Source organism: Musca domestica, unplaced genomic scaffold, assembly GCF_030504385.1.
Source record: "Musca domestica strain aabys unplaced genomic scaffold, Musca_domestica.polishedcontigs.V.1.1 59, whole genome shotgun sequence".
In the NCBI taxonomy this organism is placed as follows: Eukaryota; Metazoa; Arthropoda; class Insecta; order Diptera; family Muscidae; genus Musca; species Musca domestica.
In genome coordinates this window covers 2,092,760-2,113,678 of record NW_026712362.1, presented here as the reverse complement: position 1 = coordinate 2,113,678, position 20,919 = coordinate 2,092,760, and the positions used below count along the sequence as shown (strand labels likewise).

The following is a 20,919-nucleotide window of genomic DNA, read 5'->3' as shown; positions in this document are numbered from 1 at the left end:
CCATACATGATGCAGTATATAATCAATTTTACATTGGCAGGTTAAATGCAATTTCCCTGTTCTCCACGAATTCGTAATTAATAGATTTACAGTTAATTTTCGAAAATTGTTTAGCGTTTTTTTTTGGTTTTCCACTTTAAACCATTTTTGGGGTGTGTCTTTCAATTGTTTACAGACTGGTCTGGATTTTTGCAAATTCGCATATAAGTAAAATTGTACAAGTTTCATCTCTATTCTGCCTTGATATTGGTAGGGGAATTCGCAGATGACCCGAAAGACATTCAAAAATCGACTTGGAATGGGGTTTCATGCAGATCAACAAAAGGAACTACGGGTCTTGGCAACCTGCAAACAAATGTATAGATATTATACCCTATACTGAAGTGAAGTTCACGATAATGGGCCACTGGAATGGCGCCCAATACTTCAATAGTTCATAGCAACATAGTTGTGCAAAATAATTCCAATGCTTGCAAACATTTAATAAATCCAAGTTTACACTAGTTCCCTTTATCAAGATTCGATGGTAATGCAATTGTTTTTGTTATTATTTGTTTTTATATTTCATTGTTTATTTGGGTTTTTCTTTTGCTAGCTTTAGCAAATGTTGCGAATCTGTTTGTTTGGGTTTTTTTATTTGCTTTACATTTATGGATTTCAAAGCGTTTTTCTTTGTAGATGCGCTTTAAAACAGTTAAAACAAAAAACACCGCTCCATAATTAGTTTTAAATCACTTAAATGAATAGAAACCGAAGGAAAAAAATGCACAATAACCCCTAAATTATTAGTGGGAAAATTTTAGTTTTTTGTTGCAAACATTTTTTCCGCTAAAACTATGTTAGGTTTATATTTTCTATGGAAAATTGGGTTACCCATAAAATTTTTTAAATCATTTGATTTTTTTTTATTGAAAAATGCCCTAATTTGGGTTAGTACAGTAATCAATTAAATTAAAAATCAATTTTTTACTAACAAGATTACCAAGAAAATTGATAATGACTTGAACTTTATTTCATTATTTTTTACAGAAGAGATGAAAGTGTGCCGTAATTTATACAATTCATATTTAAATAAACATCTATTTCTTGTATATATAAATGCAATATTCTTATATTAGTTCCATTGGCGCCTAAAAGTATGCATTGTACCTTAAATATGTTTAGGATAAAAAGTGTTCATAAAAAACATTCTAAGTTCGGCCTAGCCGAATTTTTAATAACCTCCACCATTTGGAAGGAACTTGAAATTAAAAAAAAAAACTAGTTAAAAAGCAGTAAGTAATTTTGAATACCCTCCACCATTTGGAACGAATTTGGAAATAAAATCCTTCAAAAATTCTATGAAAATTTTTAAAATACCGAATACAGCGGTTATATTGCTGTCTATACAACGTGGACCTACATAGGCATTGTTTGTCATTAGCTATTACCATATTCAAATTCGAAATTTGAAATAAACGGTGAATAATGTAGCTAAAATCATCAAAATATCGTATATAGGTAGGTACCGTTATATAAGAGCTGTGCGAAGACCTGGACCAGCATAGACAATTTTCTGTCACAGGCTGTAGCATTCATTACGAACTTCAAATACGACATCTTAAACAATTTCGAAGGGTATTCTACCTAAACTCGTCAAAATAACGCATATCAGGAGGTACCGTTGTATAGGGATATACGCACAGGCAATTTTCCGTCATAGGCTGTAGTATCCATCACGAACTTCAACTACCAAATTTGAAACGATTCCGCTGAAAAATGTTGCCAAAATCATCAAAATACCGAATATCGGGAGGTACCATTATATACGGGCTTTATGAAGGCTTGGACCTGCACAGAAATTTATCTGTCCTAGGCTGTAGTATCTGTTACGAACTTCAAATACCAAGTTTGAAACAATTCTGGTGAAAAATGTCGCTAAAATTATTAAAATACCAAATATCGGGAGGTACCGTTATATGTGGACTATACGAAGACGTGAACCTGCACATACATTTTTCTGTCATAAGCTGTAGTATCTATTACGAATTTCAACTACCAAATTTGAAACAATTCCGCTCAATAATGTCGCTAAAATCATCAAAATGCCGAATATCGGGAGGTACCGTCATATGGGGGCTATACGAAGACGTGGGCCTGCACACACTTTTTTCTGTCATAAGCTGTAGTATCCATTACGAACTTTAACTAAAAAATTTTAAACAATTCCGGTGAATAATGTCTCTAAAATCGAAGACGTTGACCGGCACAGACAATTTTCTGCCTTAGGCTGCAGTATCCATTACGAACTTCAAATACCAAATTTGAAACATTTCTGGAAAATAATGTCGCTAAAATAGTAAAAAAATCGAATATCGGGAGGTGCCGAAGACGTGGGCCTTCAGACGAAATCTTTTGTCATAGGTTGTAGTACACATTAAGATCTTCCAATACGAAACTTGAAACCAATAGTCTTGCGGACATAACATACATTTGAGTAAAATTTTTATCAATCTACTTCAATTCGTTCGGAAGTTAGAGTGATTTCCACAGATGGACGGACATCGCCAGATCGTCTTAGAATTTTACGCTGATCAAGAATATATATACTTTGTGGGGTTTAAAATGTATATTTCGAGGTATCACAAACGGAATGACAAACTTAATATACCCTCAATACAATGGTGGAGGGTATAAAAAAGGCGATAGGATACTGTTTTGGAAGTGGTTTCTGGTGTCAAAATTTAAGTAATAAACTTATAATTTGGCAATATGAGTACCTTGCGTCTGCACATCATAAGACACATTCATTGCCCCTCGGGCACTATTAGAAGAATCTCCTCTTCTCTTGCTTCTCAGGAGAAAATTCAATAACTTGTCGCACAGTGTAAACCAATTATTCCATTTTCAACGATTTTCCTCATTTCAATGATTATTTTCTCTTTCAATAATTCATTGGCTGAGACTTAAATCATGTCAATTAGGTGTTTATAGCGAATGTTTGCAGATCCACACATATACACAAATACATGCGCACACTCATCCAATCCTATTATATGATACTCAGATTAATTACCCGAGATATTTTAAATTTATTTACAAAATTTTCTATCGTTTCTATCGCCAAAGCTGGGTGTAGCAGCTTTTCTATTATTTGCAATTATTTTCTCAATAACAGCAACAACAACAACAAAAACAAAGATGAAAATATCGACGCCAATGATGTTGTCGTTGCTGCTGCTGATTTTGATCATCATGATTATGATTTGCCATTGTTGTCGCTTGCAATTTTGTTGTCTTGTCTCTGTCGCTGCTGTTGTTGTTGAGGTTTATTATTTGGATAAAATTTACGATTTCCTGTTTTGCTCAGTAGCAGCCAACAAACGAAATCAGATATTCAAATTAAAAATACATTCAGCGATGCTTGTAGCTAGTTCAGACACCAAATGACATGTCGAACAGAAAAAAATAATTCAATAGACAATCGAATGATGGAATGAATCATTTCTCAGATTTCAAGTACCTGGTTTTTAGAGGGCAAATTGAAGATATTTTTATACCCTACACCACAAGTTGGTCAGGGTATTAGTCTTTGTGCATTTGTTCGTAACAGGCAAATGGAAATGAGATAGACCCATAGTTACTTTTGATGATCTGCATAGAATCACATTCTGAGTCCATTTATACATGTTCGTCCGTCTGTCTGTCCGTCCGTCTGTCCATGTATTTTTGTAAACAAAGTACAGTTCACATTTATTGCCCTATCCAGATGAAATTTTGCACAAATCATTTGTTTGGCTCAAGGACGAACCCAATTGAAATTGGAGGTAATCGGTAAAAATTTAGATATAGCTCCAATATATATCTTCGTCCGATTTGCCTTTTATTTTGCACCAAACGTGTAATATCAGCCCGAATAGTATGGAATTTTGCACATACAACCAAATTAGACCTGGAAATAAGTAGGCCAAGTTTGATGGAAATCGGTTAAGATATAGCTAAAGCTCCCATATATGTTGTTGTCCTCCGCAGCCGTAATATGCACTATGTAACAACAATATTTGGGGAAATATATCAAATACAGCTCAGAAATACATTTGCTAAATTTTATCTAGATCGGTTCAGATTTGGATATAGCTCCCATATATAACTTCGTCCGCTTTACCGTTTATTGTGCACCAAACGTCTAATATTTGACCGAATTGAGTCTAGAAGACAGTATGTCATTTTTGGTGAAGATCGGTTCAGATATAATTATAGCTCCCTTTCTTTACTGTTTTTTATTTATTTTTGTTTTTAAGTAGATGAATTTGGATAATATATATTTTTTTTCTATAAAAAATAATAATTTTCTTCAGATCTTAGGTCTGAAGAAAGTGCATGGGGAGGACTTAAGGAAAATCTTAATTTGCGGGAAAATTAGATCATGTTTTTCATGATTATTATTATCTTTTTTTTTTGAATGAAGAATTTCTTGTATAAAATTATTACTCTTCCAGTATTCCAAATTCGGAATCTATTTGAGACGTATATCCCATTAAATAGTAATGTAAACAAACTGCTTTCTACATTACCAGTAGGTCCAAAGTAATGGGTTATTCCTTAGAAAATACAATCGAAAATAATTTCAATTTGTAATTTACTAGTAATTGGTGACGTCAGAATAGAGTGGAACTTTCGAGTACAAAGCCGAATGTTGTTAGTTCGAGTCTCAGCGACGCATCGAAGACAAAAATCATAACAAAAGGTAAGTTAAAAATTGTGTTCACCGATTCACATGCACATCATTAGCAACAGATATTCGTGACTGCGGCTGAGTACATGGTGTGCCTTACTACAAAAAAAGGGTCGCAAGATCAACCCCTTAACTCTGTTATTCTAACAATTGAACGAATGTTTTTTAAATATTTATGTGGCGTTTTTAAATTTTTGGCAATAAAATATTTTGGTGGATACCAGCAGCGGACAAATCTAAAAGTGGAAAAATGGATTCTAAAAATTCTAGAGGGTATTTAAAGTTCGGCCCAGTCGAACTTAGAGCATTTGTATTTGTTTTATTTTTATGTTGACCTTTACAGTGTTGTACATAAATAATAAAACCACTATTTTCCCTTGTCACACCTGATGTAAGTCTTACCTTAATACTGCGATATACCAAGTTTACATAAATCGTCAATATGAGATTTTTATGTTCCTAATTTCACATTTTACGAGAGTATTATTTTTTCAAATGTTGACCCCTGGAGGAGGGTACAGAGTAGGCTATTTTTTGTCCATGTGCCAAGCTTGAACTCTCAATATAATATTAGTATTTTTCTGGAAAAAATTTTAAATCTTCTAGGCAGGTAACAGATAGAGTGGACAGATATATAGGGTTATATGAAAAAACTGCAGCCAACTTCAGACTGCGGTCATTTCTAAGCCATTTGTCCGACAGCTGTTAAAATTATTCCAGTGACAGCTCATTATATTGTTTAGAAGCGTACAAAAGCATTTTGTTGAGAATTTTTCAGAAAAAAGTTATTCGTGATGGAATTCAAGCGTGATTGTGTGATTTGATATTTGGCTGGACAACCACAAGTGGCTATCGTTAGAGCACTCCAGCATTTAAATGTGCATAAATCTTTTGTGTCTCGTACCATCGCTCGTAACAGTGATACTGTTAGCGTAGCCCAAACGTCAAGGAAGTGGACGGAAGAAAACAGCAACATCAGCAGAAATGGTTAAAAAAGTAAAGAAGCGACTTGATCGAAGCCATCGTTGCAGTGGCCGAAAAATGACTCGTGAGCTGAACATATCGCAATATTCCATTCGGTTAATATTGAAATTCCAAAGAGTGCAAGAACTTACACCGCCACAGAAAGAAAATAGACTCAAGTGAGAGAGAGAAAGAAGGAGAGCTAAATAGTTGCTTATCTTGGCCAAAAGTGTTGGTTTTCTCCTCTCCGATGAGAAGGCGTGAACTGCCAAACTTATTTTTTTCCGATGAAAAAACATTCGATGTCCAGCAGTTTGTAAACAACAACAAAACAAAATGATCGTGTTTACTTGCCAAAGAGGTCAGATGAAAATGTGCACCTTCCGTTGGCCACCAGAACTTAAGCGCCGGACATGGTGATGACCTGGACCACCATAGCAGCCGATTGTCAATCTCCGCTCGAACTAATCGACCGTGGCAGCAGAATAAATGCCGAATATTATCGCGAAAATATTATGGAGGGTGTATTAAAGCCTTGGGCACGCAAAAATTTTGGCCGCAAACCGTGGACATTCCAGCAGGACTCAGCACCTTCGCACTCAGCAAGCGTCATCCAAGAACGGTTACAAAATGAGGTTCCTCGCTTCATTTCCAGCTCACTATGGTCACCAAAATCTCCGGATTTCAATCCGTTGGACTATTGTGTCTGGAGTATTTTGGAAAGCAAGTTGGCACTAAAAAATACCAAATTGCCGATCACATCAAGCAAGCGCTTCGCCGGGAATGAACCAGAATACCGCAGAGCAAGATTCGGACATCGTTTGGTTTTCTCATTGGTCGTTTGAAGGCCCTAATTCGTGCCAAAGGTGACCAATTCGAACAAATCTAAACTTATTCTAAATTTTGATGCTATTTCCGATTTTCGCTTTCATTCAATAAAATTAAAAAAAAATGTTAAAATTATGGTGTTTGACTTTGCTGCAGTTTGTTCTATCTCACCCTGTTTACAGGGATTGGCTATGGAGAATCTTCTACATATAAAAGATATGTGGATATGCTTTCATGTTTAGAATAGATAAGGAAGGTCTTCTATTTGGGGAAGAGATGTGAAAGGTATTTTACGTAAAGAAGAGCTATGAACCGTTTTCGGGTCATAGAAGAGCTAAGGAATGGCTACTAGGCCGAGGTGTGATGAGGTATTCAATTAATAGAAGAGCTGTTAGAAGGTTTCTGCGAGTAGATGGGCTGTGGAAGGTCGTTCATGTATAGAAGAACTGTAGTACGTCTTCTACAAGCAGAAGATCTGTGGAAGGTCTTCTACAAATAGAAGAGCTGTTGGCGGTCTTATACACCTAGAAGAGATGTGGAAAAGGTCTAGAAGATTTGTGTTAGTTCAGCAAATATAAGAACTGTGGAGTTCTTCTATGCCTTGAAGGGCTGTGGAAAGTCTTAAATATTTTGAAGAGCTATGGTGAGTCTTCTACATGTATAAGACGGTGAAAAGGGTCTTCTATTCTGTGTTGAAGTTTTTCCACGCTTAGAAGACCAGTAGAATCTCTTCTGTTTATAGAGGACCTGTGAAATAAGATCTTTAGTCTAAAGAACATCTGTTAAAGGTCTTATGTTTATAGAAGACCTGTGGAAGATGTTTCATTCTTAGCAGCCCTGGAGAAGGTTCCCTACCTGAAGAAGGGGAAGGCATTTTACCTTTGGAAAATGTGTGTGAATTCTTCTCTCTTTCAAAGACCTGAGGAACGGCTTGTGGTAAGAGAAGACCTATGGAAAGCCTTCAATGGGAAAAATCTTTGTATTTTAAAACCTCCTTGGATTTTTATACCCCACACCACATTGTGATCAGGATATTTTGTCTTTGTGCATTTGTTTGTAATATAGAGAAGAAAGCCAGATTCAAGCTTTGATGATCTGCAGCTTTAATATGCTGCACTGCGTAGCAACGATATTCAGGGAAACATATCACATACATCTCAGAAATACCTTTGCCAACTTTTATCGAGATCGGTCGAGATTTGTATATATATGGGACCTATAAATATCTTTAAACGATTTAAGATTATTGTGCACCAAATGCTAAATATAATTCCGCAATGAATGGATTTTGGCACATACGAACGAATTCAGCCCGGAAGAAAGTGCATAAAATTCGGTACGGTGAATTGAAAATCGGTTAAGATATAGCTATAGGTCACATATATATGTTTCATAAGATTTCGTATTTTACTTCCTAACCCCTGTAAAATACCCTCTACAACAACGATATTTTGTACCAACTATCAGATTCAGCTTAGAAATGGCTCAACTAAATTTTATAGAGATTGGTTCAGATATAACTCCCACACATATCTTCATCGGATTTGGTTATAGGATAGGGACATACGCAGGGAGGGGTCCCGAGCCCACTGCAAAGTGCTTAGTTTCTTTATATTTACTATAGCTTCTGACTGATTTTCTATATACTTTCCTGATCTAGGATATAATATAGCCGGCCCAGATCGACTTTTGTGTTCTCCTTAATGATTATTCCTATAAAATTTTTAAAACCCGGACAATCGTTCCTATTTTAATAGCTGAATTTTTTCTTAATTTGTTTTATTTTTTATATTTCATTGCGGAATTAAGTTTTTGATCTGCGGCATTGAAATGTAAAATAAATTCTCTATAGACAAGGTCCAAAACCTTCAACAGGTGCAGTTAAACAGCCTACCAGCCAGCCATTTATGCGTGCGGTCTTCAGTTGTTCTACCATTTCCCTAAGCGTTCAGAACAAAGCAGAAATACCTTCAGTTTGAACGTCGTCTAACCAACGTCGACAACAGACAATTTGTTGAGCCTCAGTGATTTCAAATAAAACAAACAACCGTTGCAATTGAAGTCTCTCTCTCTCTTTGGCATTTTTTGCGCTGTAATTTTTATCCATAAAGTTCAGCTTCGTTGAAGGTGTAAATATCTCATGTTACATTTGCGGCTAATGTTACCGTTTTCTGTGTGCGGCATTTTCAGTTATTGTGGTTTGTGATTTGCCATTCGGTTGGACGGACGAACGCCAAAACAGAAACACACAGTACCAATTTATGTCCAGCCAAGCGGCCAACCAGAAAGCTGAGTTTTTTTTTTCTAAAAAAAAAAAAATAGAAACGGAGTTACCGGCAGACGCCATAAAGTATTCATCAACGTCCAGCCAGCCGACCGACCAGTCCATTGCATGTTCTAAGCAATTCAGAATTCACAATTCGCAATTCATAATAAATCTAAATCTAAATTTTGTTGTTGCATGAGTTCCACACATTCTAAGTTTGGTTTTATATAACCAGCTAACTACGAATGGCCGTAGTGACGACAGCGGCATCAAAACAGAAGCGCTACAACATTTCGGTATTGTTATGGCCAACATTGAGGTGGCCATAAATGGAATGAGTGGAAGCAGTGATGAGGGCAACAAAAAAACCGGATCTACTTACAAAAATCCACTTTTCTGAAGACAACGAATAAACGTGGACCAACAGAAACGTGGATTTTTTTAAAGAATATTTTTTCAAGGACCAACAGAAACGTGGATTTTTTAAAGAATATTTTTTCAAGGACTAACAGAAACGTGGATTTTTTAAAGAACAATTTTTCAAGGACCAACAGAAACGTGGATTTTTTAAAGAATATTTTTTCAAGGACCTTCCCACCCACAAACGTGGATTTTTTAAAGAATATTTTTCAAGGACCTTCCCACCAACAAACGTGGATTTTTTAAAGAATATTTTTCAAGGACCTTCCCACCAACAAACGTGGATTTTTTAAAGAATATTTTTCAAGGACCTTCCCACCAACAAACGTGGATTTTTTAAAGAATATTTTTCAAGGACCTTCCCACCAACAAACGTGGATTTTTTAAAGAATATTTTTCAAGGACCAATAGACCAACAAACGTGGATTTTTTAAAGAATATTTTTCGAGGACCTTCCCACCAACAAACGTGGATTTTTTAAAGAATATTTTTCGAGGACCTTCCCACCAACAAACGTGGATTTTTTAAAGAATATTTTTCAAGGACCTTCCCACCAACAAACGTGGATTTTTTAAAGAATATTTTTCAAGGACCTTCCCACCAACAAACGTGGATTTTTTAAAGAATATTTTTCAAGGACCAATAGACCACCAAACGTGGATTTTTTAAAGAATATTTTTCAAGGACCAATAGACCACCAAACGTGGATTTTTTAAAGAATATTTTTCAAGGACCAATAGACAACCGAACGTGGATTTTTTAAAGAATATTTTTCAAGGACCAATAGACCACCAAACGTGGATTTTTTAAAGAATATTTTTCAAGGACCAATAGACCACCAAACGTGGATTTTTTAAAGAATATTTTTCAAGGACCAATAGACCACCAAACGTGGATTTTTTAAAGAATATTTTTCAAGGACCTATAGACCAATGAACGTGAATTTTTTAAAGAATATCCGGTTCTCAACCTCAGAATTTCCCATCTCTAAAGCCTTCCTCAACTGAAAATTATTATGTTCACTAAAACTGACGGGTTTAGATTTCATGTTGCATAAACTCATCATCCATGGGGGCTAAGTGGATGCATGATGTTTCGGCGGCTGGTTTTTTTATTTCTTTATTTTGATATCTTTTTGTTTTCTTTTTTGCCACTTCAGTTTTGTTGTTGTCGTTCTTGTTGCAGGGGCCCAATGAACATCGTGTGTGCAACGTCAGTTAATCAGTCATGTGTTACAAAAACGGTTTACTGAATTTTATTTTCATCAAATGTGGCGTTTTTTGATGGTCAAATTCATAATTCAATTTCAACCAGCCAAAACCTAACATGAAAAGTTGAAAATAATAAAAGCCACAACAAAAAAAGCGAAAAAGAAAGAAAAAAAATAACTGGATAAGGCTTATTTTCAAGACAATTACTTGGGCAATGGAGGCTTAGTTTTATGAGGAGTGTTTTCGAATTTAAAGAGGCTGCGCTAATTGAAAAGAATTGAAGGTAGCATATTGTCTGATTTAATGAAAGCTTTGGAAATGATGCAAAAAATTAATGAGGCAGAATTAGAGCTCCTATATGGACTGAAGACCTGTTACAGCTCTTCTATGGCCAGAAGACCTCTTACAGCTCTCCTATGGCTAGGAGACCTGTTAAAGATCTCATATGGTCAGAAGATCTGTTATAGCTATTCTATGGCTAGAAGACCCGTTACAGCTCTTCTATGGCCAGAAGACCTCTTACAGCTCTCCTATGGCTAGGAGACCTGTTTAACATCTCATATGGTCAGAAGATCTGTTATAGCTCTTCTATGGCTAGAAGACCTGTTAGAGCTCTTCTATGGCTAGAAGACCTATTACAGCTCTTCTATGGCTAGACGACCTTTTACAGCTCTTCTATAGCCAGAAGACCTTTTTCAGTTCTTCTATAGCCAGAAGACCTTTTACAGCTCTTCTATGGCCAGAAGACCGGTTACAGCTCTTCTATGGCCAGAAGACCGGTTACAGCTCTTCTATGGCCAGAAGACCTGTTACAGCTCTTCTATGGCTAGAAGACTTGTCACAGCTCTTCTATGGTCAGAAAACCTGTTACAACTCTTCTATGGCAAGAAAACCTGTTACGGGTCTTCTTTGGCGACAATACTTGTTACAGCTCTTCTATGGCCAGAAGATCTGTTACAGCTCTTCTATGACCAGAACATCTGTTACAGCTCTTCTATGGCCAGAAAATCTGTTACAGCTCTTCTGAAGCCAGACGATCTGTAACAACTCTTCTGAAGCCAGAAGACCTGTTTTGTTAAAGCCTTTCCATGGCTGGCAGACCTGTTTTCCCACCTTCCACCTTCTCCCTTGCTTCCCCTATATTCACTCCTCTCTTTTACTGTAAACTACTCCCGATAATTATCACGATGCTGATGAGAACATCTTAATTTGCCGCAATTAAATCGAACTCCGTAAATTTTTAAAATACCTCACCCGACCGTATCAAACATGCATGGGTTTTACTGCATCCCCACAGAGCGAACAATTAATCACTTAAACCACAAAGCGAATGTTGTGTGCATGTATGTGTCTGTTTGGGCTTCCGAGATTAGTTCTATCCCAACATTGCGAACAATGTTGCAAATGAACTAATTTCTGGACAAAAATCCCCAGCCAAGTTAAAACAATTTTGTTTTGCCCAATTTCCACGTTTCAATTGCTAATAGAACAACAACAGCAATAACAAAAAGACAAAACAACAATATTCGACAATTGGAAATGTATCTAACGCTCGCTCGCTCGGCCATTGAACAAAACAACGATAGCGAAAACATAGCAAAACAAAAACGGCGAAGAAAAAAAAACTTCAAGAAATTCGCAAAGACAACAAAAGCGGCGCCACCGAAATGTACTCTCCATGGCCGTGTAAGCCATGGATGGTTCCATTGTACTGCCTTTTGCCCGTCTGGCGGCCTGACGTTTGGTCGGTCGTTCAGTTGGTCAGCTTCAAGCTTAACCCGGAATGGTTTGATGCGATGTGTGTGTGTGTCTGAGCGCTCGGTGGAATACCTCTGTAGCTGCTACCTATGGATGTTTGGTGTTTTCTTGTTTTTGTTTTGTTTCTGGTGATTTTTTTTTTCTTTTTTGCTGTCGGTACTTCGCCCAAAAATTTTTCTCTGCGATTTTCGTCGTTTGTTATTTCTGTAACAGCACTTTAGTTTTGGGTTCGAAGCCACACAGATTGCTCCATTGCTCCTAACGAAAGTACTTCTTGCAGAAAATGTAAAACAAAAACAAAGACGAAACCACAATGACAACAACAACAGCATCAGGCAAGCGAAAAAAATGGAACAGCCACAACAAACGCCAAAATAAACCGCATGAATACATTTCTGAACTCAATTGTAGCTGTTGTGTGGAGCATTCGGACGAAGTGGTAACAAAGCAAATATTAGGGAACGGATTATGACGGGTCTCCAATAATATTAAAGTCAGAAGAGAATTACAAAAGATTCTGGCAACAGGACAGCTGCAAGAGGTCTTCTGGCACCAGAAGAGCTGTAACGGGTTTTCTGGAAGCAAAAGAGCTATAAATGGTCTCCAGGAACCAGAAGAGCTGTAACTGGTTTCAGAAGAGCTGTAACAGATCTTCTGCCATAGAATAGCTGTAACAGATCTTCGGCCATAGAAAAATTGTAACAGGTTTTCTGGCCATAGAAGAGCTCTAACAGGGTTTCTGGCTGATAGATGAGCTCTAACAGGTCTTCTGGCTCATAGAAGAGCAGCAAAAGGTTTTTTAGCGTCAGAAGAGCTGTAAAAGGTCTTTTAGCGTCAGAAGAGCTGTAAAAGGTCTTTTGGATATAGAAGAACTTTAAAAGGTCATCTGGCAAGGTCAGGTCTTCTGACCATAGAAGAGCTGTAACAGGTCTTCTGGCCATAGAAGAGCTGTAACAGGTTTTCTGGCTTAACAACAAGTCTTCTTTTCGGAGAAGAGCTATAACAGGATTTTCTGACCATGGGCGAGCTGCAAGAGGTCTTCTGGCCATAGACGAGCTGTAACAGATTTTCCGGTCATATAAGAGCTGTAATAGGTCTTCTGGTCATAGAAGAGCTGTAACAGGTCTTCTGGTCATAGAAGAGCTGTAACAGGTCTTCTGGTCATAGAAGAGCTGTAACAGGTCTTCCGACCATAGAAGAGCTGTAACAGGTCTTTCGGCCATAGAAGAGCTGTAATAGGTCTTCCGACCATAGAAGAGCTGTAATAGGTCTTCTGACCATAGAAGAGCTGTAGCAGGTCTTCTGGCCATAAAAGAGCTGTAGCAGGTCTTCTGGCCATAAAAGAGCTGTAACAGGACTTCTGGCCATAGGTGATCAGTAACAGGTGTTTTGGTCACAGAAGGCTGTAATGTGTCTTCTGGCTGCAGAAGATCTCTAATCGGTTTTCTGGCTCCGGAAGTTCTGTAACATGTCTTCTGGCTACAGAAGAGCTATAGCAGAGCTTTAAGAGGCCTTCTTCTTGTTCCTGGAAGAGTGGTTTTAAAGCTTGTTGTTATAAGTGAGCTTAAATGATGGTTTCTAATGGTTTAATTTGGCTGTAGCTGTTATTTGCTTTAACTTTTTTTCGTCCCATTTCCATTTTCCTACCCCTAATATCCTCCAAATCAACATCCAAACAGATTTCGTGCTGCCATGGATTTTTCATGTGGATTTTCTTTTGTTTTATTTAAAGGTTTTCCTCCAACTAGACTACACCTCAGTATTTTTCTTTATTTGTGGTGTGGACGGTTCGTTTGTGTGCTTTAAACATTTATATTTCGGCTCTCTCTCTCTCTCTCTCTCTCTCTCTCTCTTTCACTCTCCATTCCACATTTAAGTGGACTTTAAGATCATTGTAACAATTTCTGTTTGATATGAATTAATACAATCAATTTTGTTGACGTTATTGTTGCTGTTGTAGCTGGTGGTTTTGGCCAACATTTTAACAATGACTGGGTGGGATTTTTGAAGGCAAAGTGAGGGCGTTGTTAAGAGATGTTCGTGGCAGTTAAGTTTATTTATGAGTTTCCAAGTAATTTTTCCAAGGAAAAATCAAGTTGAGGAGAAACGCAAAAGCTAAGGTGATTGCTGTCGTATGTGCTGTGTGAGAGCTGTGTGTGGTGGGTCCTCTGATCACGATTAATGTTGTAATGCCAAATGACGAATTTATTTGAAAGAGCGTTTTTTTGTTATCGAGAAAACTGTATAAGGATTATGATTGCGATCACATAGAGTACTTACTTGGGTGAAGGAATTTTCCGTTTAATTCATTTGATGTCGGCCGATATGTGGTTTGGTAATTTTGTTAATTTTTTGCGTAGTTTTGCGGAAATATTCAACTGAAAAGAGAAGGGGAGATGGGATTTTGGATTAGATAAGGAATGAAATTTCGGTATTTAAAAACTATTTAGCAGCAATGAGGGTCTGTCATAAAAAAGTGATTCCTTTTATTGGTGGTATTTCAAAAAAAAAATATGAGAACACCATCAAACTTAGATAGAGTTCGGAGATGGGCAATGTCGGTCAACTCCTTCTGGTACCTGCCCCACAAAAGGTCAATATTTATTATTTTACCGCACAGAAAGAGAAAGGATAGTCCGATTTTTCTCCAACTTTCCGAATCCTAATATTTGCATCAGTGCTAGATCAGGTGCGAAAATGGACAATATCACAAAGGGTCAAAATTTGGAACATCCATTAAGCTCAAATTAACATTAATATTTCAATATCAACAACAAAAACAAGGGCCTGTGGTTACTCGCATGGGGGTTAAAATTTTCGAACAAAATAATCCCGAAAAATTGCCAAAGACACTATGTGCTTACAATGTAAGGATATAAAGGTATCTTAATCCGAACATTTAATAATTCATATAGAGGTACCTACCGATATTCGGTGTTTTGATGAGTTCAGCAAAATTATTCACCAGAATCGTTTCAAATTTTGTATCGAAAGGTATTAATATGTACTGCAAACTGTGGCAAAAAAATTCATAAGCAGGTCCACGTCTTCCTATAGTCCCCATATAACGGTACCTCCCGATATTCGGTATTTTCATGATTTAAGCGACATTATTTACCGGAATTATTTCAAATTTCGTATTTGAAGTTCGTAATGGGTGCTACAGCCTCTGGCAAAATGTTTGCCTCCAGGTTCACGTCTTCGTATAACCCCCATATAACAGTACCTCCCGATATTCGGTATTTTTATGATTTTAGCGACATTTTTTACCGGAATTATTTCAAATTTAGTATTTGAAGATCGTAATGGGTACTACAGCCTATGACAAAAAAAATCGTAAGCAGGTCCACGTCTTCGTATAGTAGTCCCATATAACGATTTTGATTTAAGTGATAGTTTTCAGATTTTTTTAGCAATTGTTCAAGTTCCTTTCAAATGGTGGAGGGTATTAAAAGTTCGGCCCGGCCGAACTTAAAGCTTTTTTTACTTGTTTGGCTTTACTTTTATAATCTGGCAATTGGAGAGTTGCAACTGGTCTTCTGGCTCCAGAGGAACTGTAACTGGTTCCTGAAGAGCTGTAACAGCTCTTCTGGCCATAGAAGAGCTGTAACAAGTCTTCTGGCCATAGAAGAGCTGTAACAAGTCCTCTATCCGGAGAAGAGCTGTAACAGGTCTTCTGGACATAGAAAAGCTGTAACAGGTCTTCTGGCCATAGAAGAGCTGTAACAAGTCTTCCGAAGAGCTGTAACAAGTCTTCTATCCGGAGAAGAGCTGTAACAGAATTTTCTGACCATGAACGAGCTGCGAGAGGTCTTCTGGCCATAGACGATCTGTAACAGGTCTTCGGGCCATAGACGAGCTGTAACAGGTCTTCCGGTCATTTAAGATCTGTAATGGGTCTTCTAGCCCTAGAAGAGCTGTAACTGGTCTTCTGACACCAAAAGAACTGTAACGGTTCTTCTGGTCTAGCAGAGCTGTATAAGGTCTTCTAGCCCGAGAAAAGCTGTAACAAGTCTTCTGGCCATAGAAGATCTGTAACAGGTCTTCTGCCCATAGAAGAGGTGTAGCAGGTTTTCTGGCCATAGAGGAACTGTAAGAGGTCTTTTGGAGAGCTTTAATTTGTCTTCTTGTCATAAAAGAACTTATTGCTATAGAAGATCTGTTACAGATCTTCGGCCATAGAAGATCTGTTACAAATCTTCTGGCCATAGAAGAGCTGTAAAAATTCTTTTCGCCAAAGAAGAGCTGTAACGGGTTTTCTGGCCATAGAAGCGCTGTAACACGTATTCTTGTTATAGCAGAACTGTAACAGCTCTTCTATGACCAGAAGACCTGTTACAGCTCTTAAATGACCGGAAGACCTGTTACAGCTCGTCTATGGCCAGAAGATCTCTTGCAGCTCGTTCATGGTCTTCTGGACATATAAGAGCTGTAACAGGTCTTCAGGTCATAGAACAGCTTTACTTTTATAATCTATTGAAATATCTTTAATATGAAATCCCATCAATATCTTAGACATCCGCCATGACAAAAAGTGGGGAGTTTGGTCAGGAAAATCGAATTCTGAATCAGAAAATCAGACAGATCTTCTAAATAGTCCTTCTTCAATCTGAGGGACATAATCCCTGTAAAAAACAACTCTTTCACTCGAAACAGTGTTTAATTGAGAATATGCCCTTCATAGGAAGTAGTAACCCTATTTCTGCTCCAAATGACCAAAATCGACCAAATTGTGTAGCATTGTGTTGCTAATTTCTGTAATTACCCCAAATTATAAATTTAATATTCCACCACATGTAATTAGGCCTACAAATCTAGCTTTTTGCAAAATTTCCTATGTTACACAACAAACCTAATTTCGAAAATTATTTTTCAGTGCAGAGCATCCGGCAAGCTAATTATTAATGTAAAAAAATAAAATTTATTGAAGTTTTCACACAAATTTATGGCCTCGAAACCTGGCAAAAAAAAAAAAAAAAACTAAAATCAAAGTTTCTCCACTTTGGCCAAAAGCAATCAGGCATTGAAGTTAGTACAAAATCGAAATCAAAAAACGAAAAAAAGAAACACCGTGTATTAAATTTTTAAAATGAAATCAAACGATTTTCTGTTCAATTCACAACAGAGTAGTGAAGCCTAGTACAATGCCAGCTGGTCGGTTTGGTTGGTAAAACACTTGAGGCGAAATTTTGCAGTAATTTTAAAAATTTAAAACACCAACTGAGAATTAGATTTGTTGCTTTGCTGTTATGGTTTATTTCTGTTGTTGTTGTTGTTGCTGCTGCTGCTGCTGCTTTTAGGTGTTTTGGCTAATTTTTTTTTTTCTTTGAAACAAAATGAAATTTTGCTTTGTTTTGTGTTTTATTGCTGTTGTTATTGTTGTTGCTGTTTTGGTGGAGTTGTTTGTTGTCTGGTCAAAACCTCAAAACGAAATAAAGCTCTTAATTTTCTGAAGGAATTCTTTTCAGCATGTGCTTTTGGTGGCGTTGGCAGAAAGGTAAGGGAAGAAGAAGAAGAAGAAGGAAAAAAACAGTAGTCGATATAAATTTTAATTTGTTGGGCAATGTCGACCCGAGGAGGGCGCTTCCTGAAGAGGTAAAAATCGTAATAGAAGGATCTAAAAAAAAGTATTTAAATCCATTTTTTGGCTATGCTTTTAGAGATAGGGTCGCGTGTAGATCACTCTATATACGAGATATTAGATAAGGTGATTTTTGTGGCAATTTGTTTTAAATATTGTACTTTTTGAGACAGACTTTTTATACCCTACAACACTATGTGTTGGGGGTATTATAAGTTTGATTGGTCCAAAAATTATGTAACACCTCGAAATATTGGTTTCCCACATAGGAAAGTATATATCTCGCCGAGCTGAGCCGATCTAGCTATGTATGTTAATTTGTAATCACTTTTCAGGTCGCAATTATGGCCCGATCTTCACGAAATTTAGAATGGAGTCGGGGTTATGACCAGAATAGAAGCCTATTGCTTTTTGAGATGATCGCATAATATTTAGGGGTTGAAATGGAAAAACAACTAAAAATGCTTCTTATTTTGCAGCCGTTATAAAGGTCACAAATAGAAAGCAAAGGACACGAAATTTAAGAGTTTAGGACCACTACTTTTGTGTGAAAAAATATAAACATTACTTACAGATGATATCCGAAATACACAAAGGGCGAACATCTGGCTTTTTAAGGCTAGGTGATCGCAAAATATTTAGGAACCAAAAAAAGGAAAAAATGTCCTGATCAAACAACTGAAGCCAATCGACACGCCCGAGAAGAGAGTAAAGGACAGGCAAGAATTCTGGCATTTTGGATGACCTTTGGACCATATTTAGCTGTAAAATGGACCACAACAATTAACAGCACGACGGACAGAGGGCAAATGTCTCTGGTCGAAATGTTAAGGGTAATATCTGGGAGGTGTTCCGAGTCATTATTTCAAAAATCTCTTAATTATTTCAAAATCTTTTGTTGTTGCAAAAATCGTCAGGCAAAATCCCATTATTGTTGTTTTTATAAAAACAACGTTTGTTTATGTGTGGAGAACGATAGTAATGTTTACCAGGGGGTAAGGCAGGGAATACCTAGGTTTCGGAAAGAGCCACCAATCCTCATCAGTTCCCTTGTTTCTTGTCTGGGATATTCTCCCCAGAAGTTATTTAAAAAATAACTTCTATGACAAAAAAAACTTCTATGACAATCTCTCAAAATGGATTTGAACATAAGAGGGCTTCTAACATATTGTAGTGTTGTAGGGTATCACATGGTCGGCCACGCACGAAAAAGTGGTTGGCCCAGTGGTCAATTTTTTAACTAGTTGTTAAGATCGGAAAAAGTACCAAAAGGTAGTAAATGTGAAGCAAAAGGGCTATTCCTCTTAAATTTATTCTGTAGTCACTTCTGTTTTAAAAAGTTCGAAAATGTGGAAATTTCTACTAATAAGTGCCATGTACAGGAATGTATTAAACAAGTAAGAAAGCAGCGAATTTTGGCCGAGCTGAACTTTTAACACCCTCCACCATTTGAAAGGAACTTGAAAATTTTCAAAAAAATTAAATTTCAAATTAAAATTATAAGAAAAGATGCACCTACATACGAAATTTTTTGTCAGCCTATAACCATAACGAACTTTAACAGTTCCAGTGAATAATGTCTCTAAAATCATTAAAATATCGAATATAATAAAATAATTTTGTATGCAGGTCCACGTCTTCGTATAGCCCCCATATAACGGTATCTCCATATGGGGGCTATACGAAGACGTGGACCTGCATACAAAATTATTTTGCCATGGGTTGTGGTACCCATTAATATCTACCAATACGAAATTGAAACGATTCCTTTGAATAATGTTGCTGAAGTTATCAAAATACCGACTATCGGGAGGTACCGTTATATGGGGGATATACGAAGACGGGAACCTACATACACAATTTTTGCCTATATGGGTTCACAATATCGTATACCCACCCAATATATCGGCACCTTACAATGTTCGGTATTTTTAAGATTTTAACATAATTTGTAATGGATTTTATTTTTTTTTTCGTTCCAAATGGTGGAGGTTGATTTTTCACTTGTTATTACTTATTCCCAAAAAACCACCATATATCGATCCTATATCCGTTTGCCCAATACCAAATTTTGTACCATTTAGTACTTTTCGTATAATTGTGGCATGCATTTCCAAAGCCACCTCTCCAGCAGCAGTGACCCTAATAGCAACCTTTAAAATTTACAGCTCCATCCGTTAATATAAAATCAAATTTATACCAATTTGAATACAATTCTATACAATTGTTACTCAGTGTCGAGATTTAAGTTCGATCTGTTTATATAATACCATATAGAACGAAATGTAGTGAGTTTTAGTACATTTAGTACATACAGTACTCGTTCTCAGTACTCTCAGAGTTCTAGCTCCATCCGTTTTCTCAATACAATCGATTAGATACAAATCGATTAGATTTTTTGGTACACTTATATTTGGAATTTTTAAAAAATCCATCCTCATCTCACCCCCACACACCAACATGGACCCACATATAAAATTTTCAGATTCTAGCTTTAGTCGTTCCCCTCCAAATAATTCTTTCAGTCAGTTATCTAATAAACCAAATTATTAATTTTTATTAAATTACTAGCTGGCCCGGTCCGCGTTGCCGGCCCGTAGTTTTTGTCTATTATGCATATATTCCCAAGCATAATTATTCACAGATATGAGTGATATAAGAGTTCACGTACTGGTCGATTAAAAGTGTTTTAAAATACTTGTACCCATATTTAAGCCACAGGCTTCAATATTTAAACCGTGAGCTTCCAATGTGTGGATGTGCTATACAAATCTATATATCAATCGTATCCCCATGAAAGGGATCAAATTCAAAATTTTTAGTATGGTAAAAATCGTAGCAACATTTTCTAGGTCCCCATAATCATGTCTGTCTCTTTTTCCGCCAAAAGGTGGACTTGAGGGGTTACTATTACATGGAGAAAATTCTAAAATTTGTAGATATGTTGAAATTTTTTTTCACCCCCCAAATACACATTTTTAACCAAATCCTTTGAAATATGGTAAAATCAGGAGTTACCTTTGTATGGGCACTACTCCGAAACATCGTAGAATAGCAAAGCATGTCAAACTGAAAAAAATTCTCGTGATTTAAATAAGTAAAAATGTTTTTATTCACCTCATAATTGAGGGCAGAATGATTTCAGAATAGTCAAATATAATTACTATTTTACACCCAT

General features: G+C 36.7%; 1 long non-coding RNA gene across 1 annotated transcript in view; it reads right to left on the bottom strand.

Moving 5' to 3' along the window:
• The window catches only part of LOC109613559 (uncharacterized), a 230,165-nt gene that overhangs the window by 126,061 nt on the left and 83,185 nt on the right, over nt 1–20,919 (bottom strand). Inside the window, exon 2 of the long non-coding RNA XR_009343726.1 lies at nt 14,441–14,538. This is a non-coding gene — a long non-coding RNA (uncharacterized LOC109613559). The remainder of the gene's footprint in view (nt 1–14,440; nt 14,539–20,919) is intronic.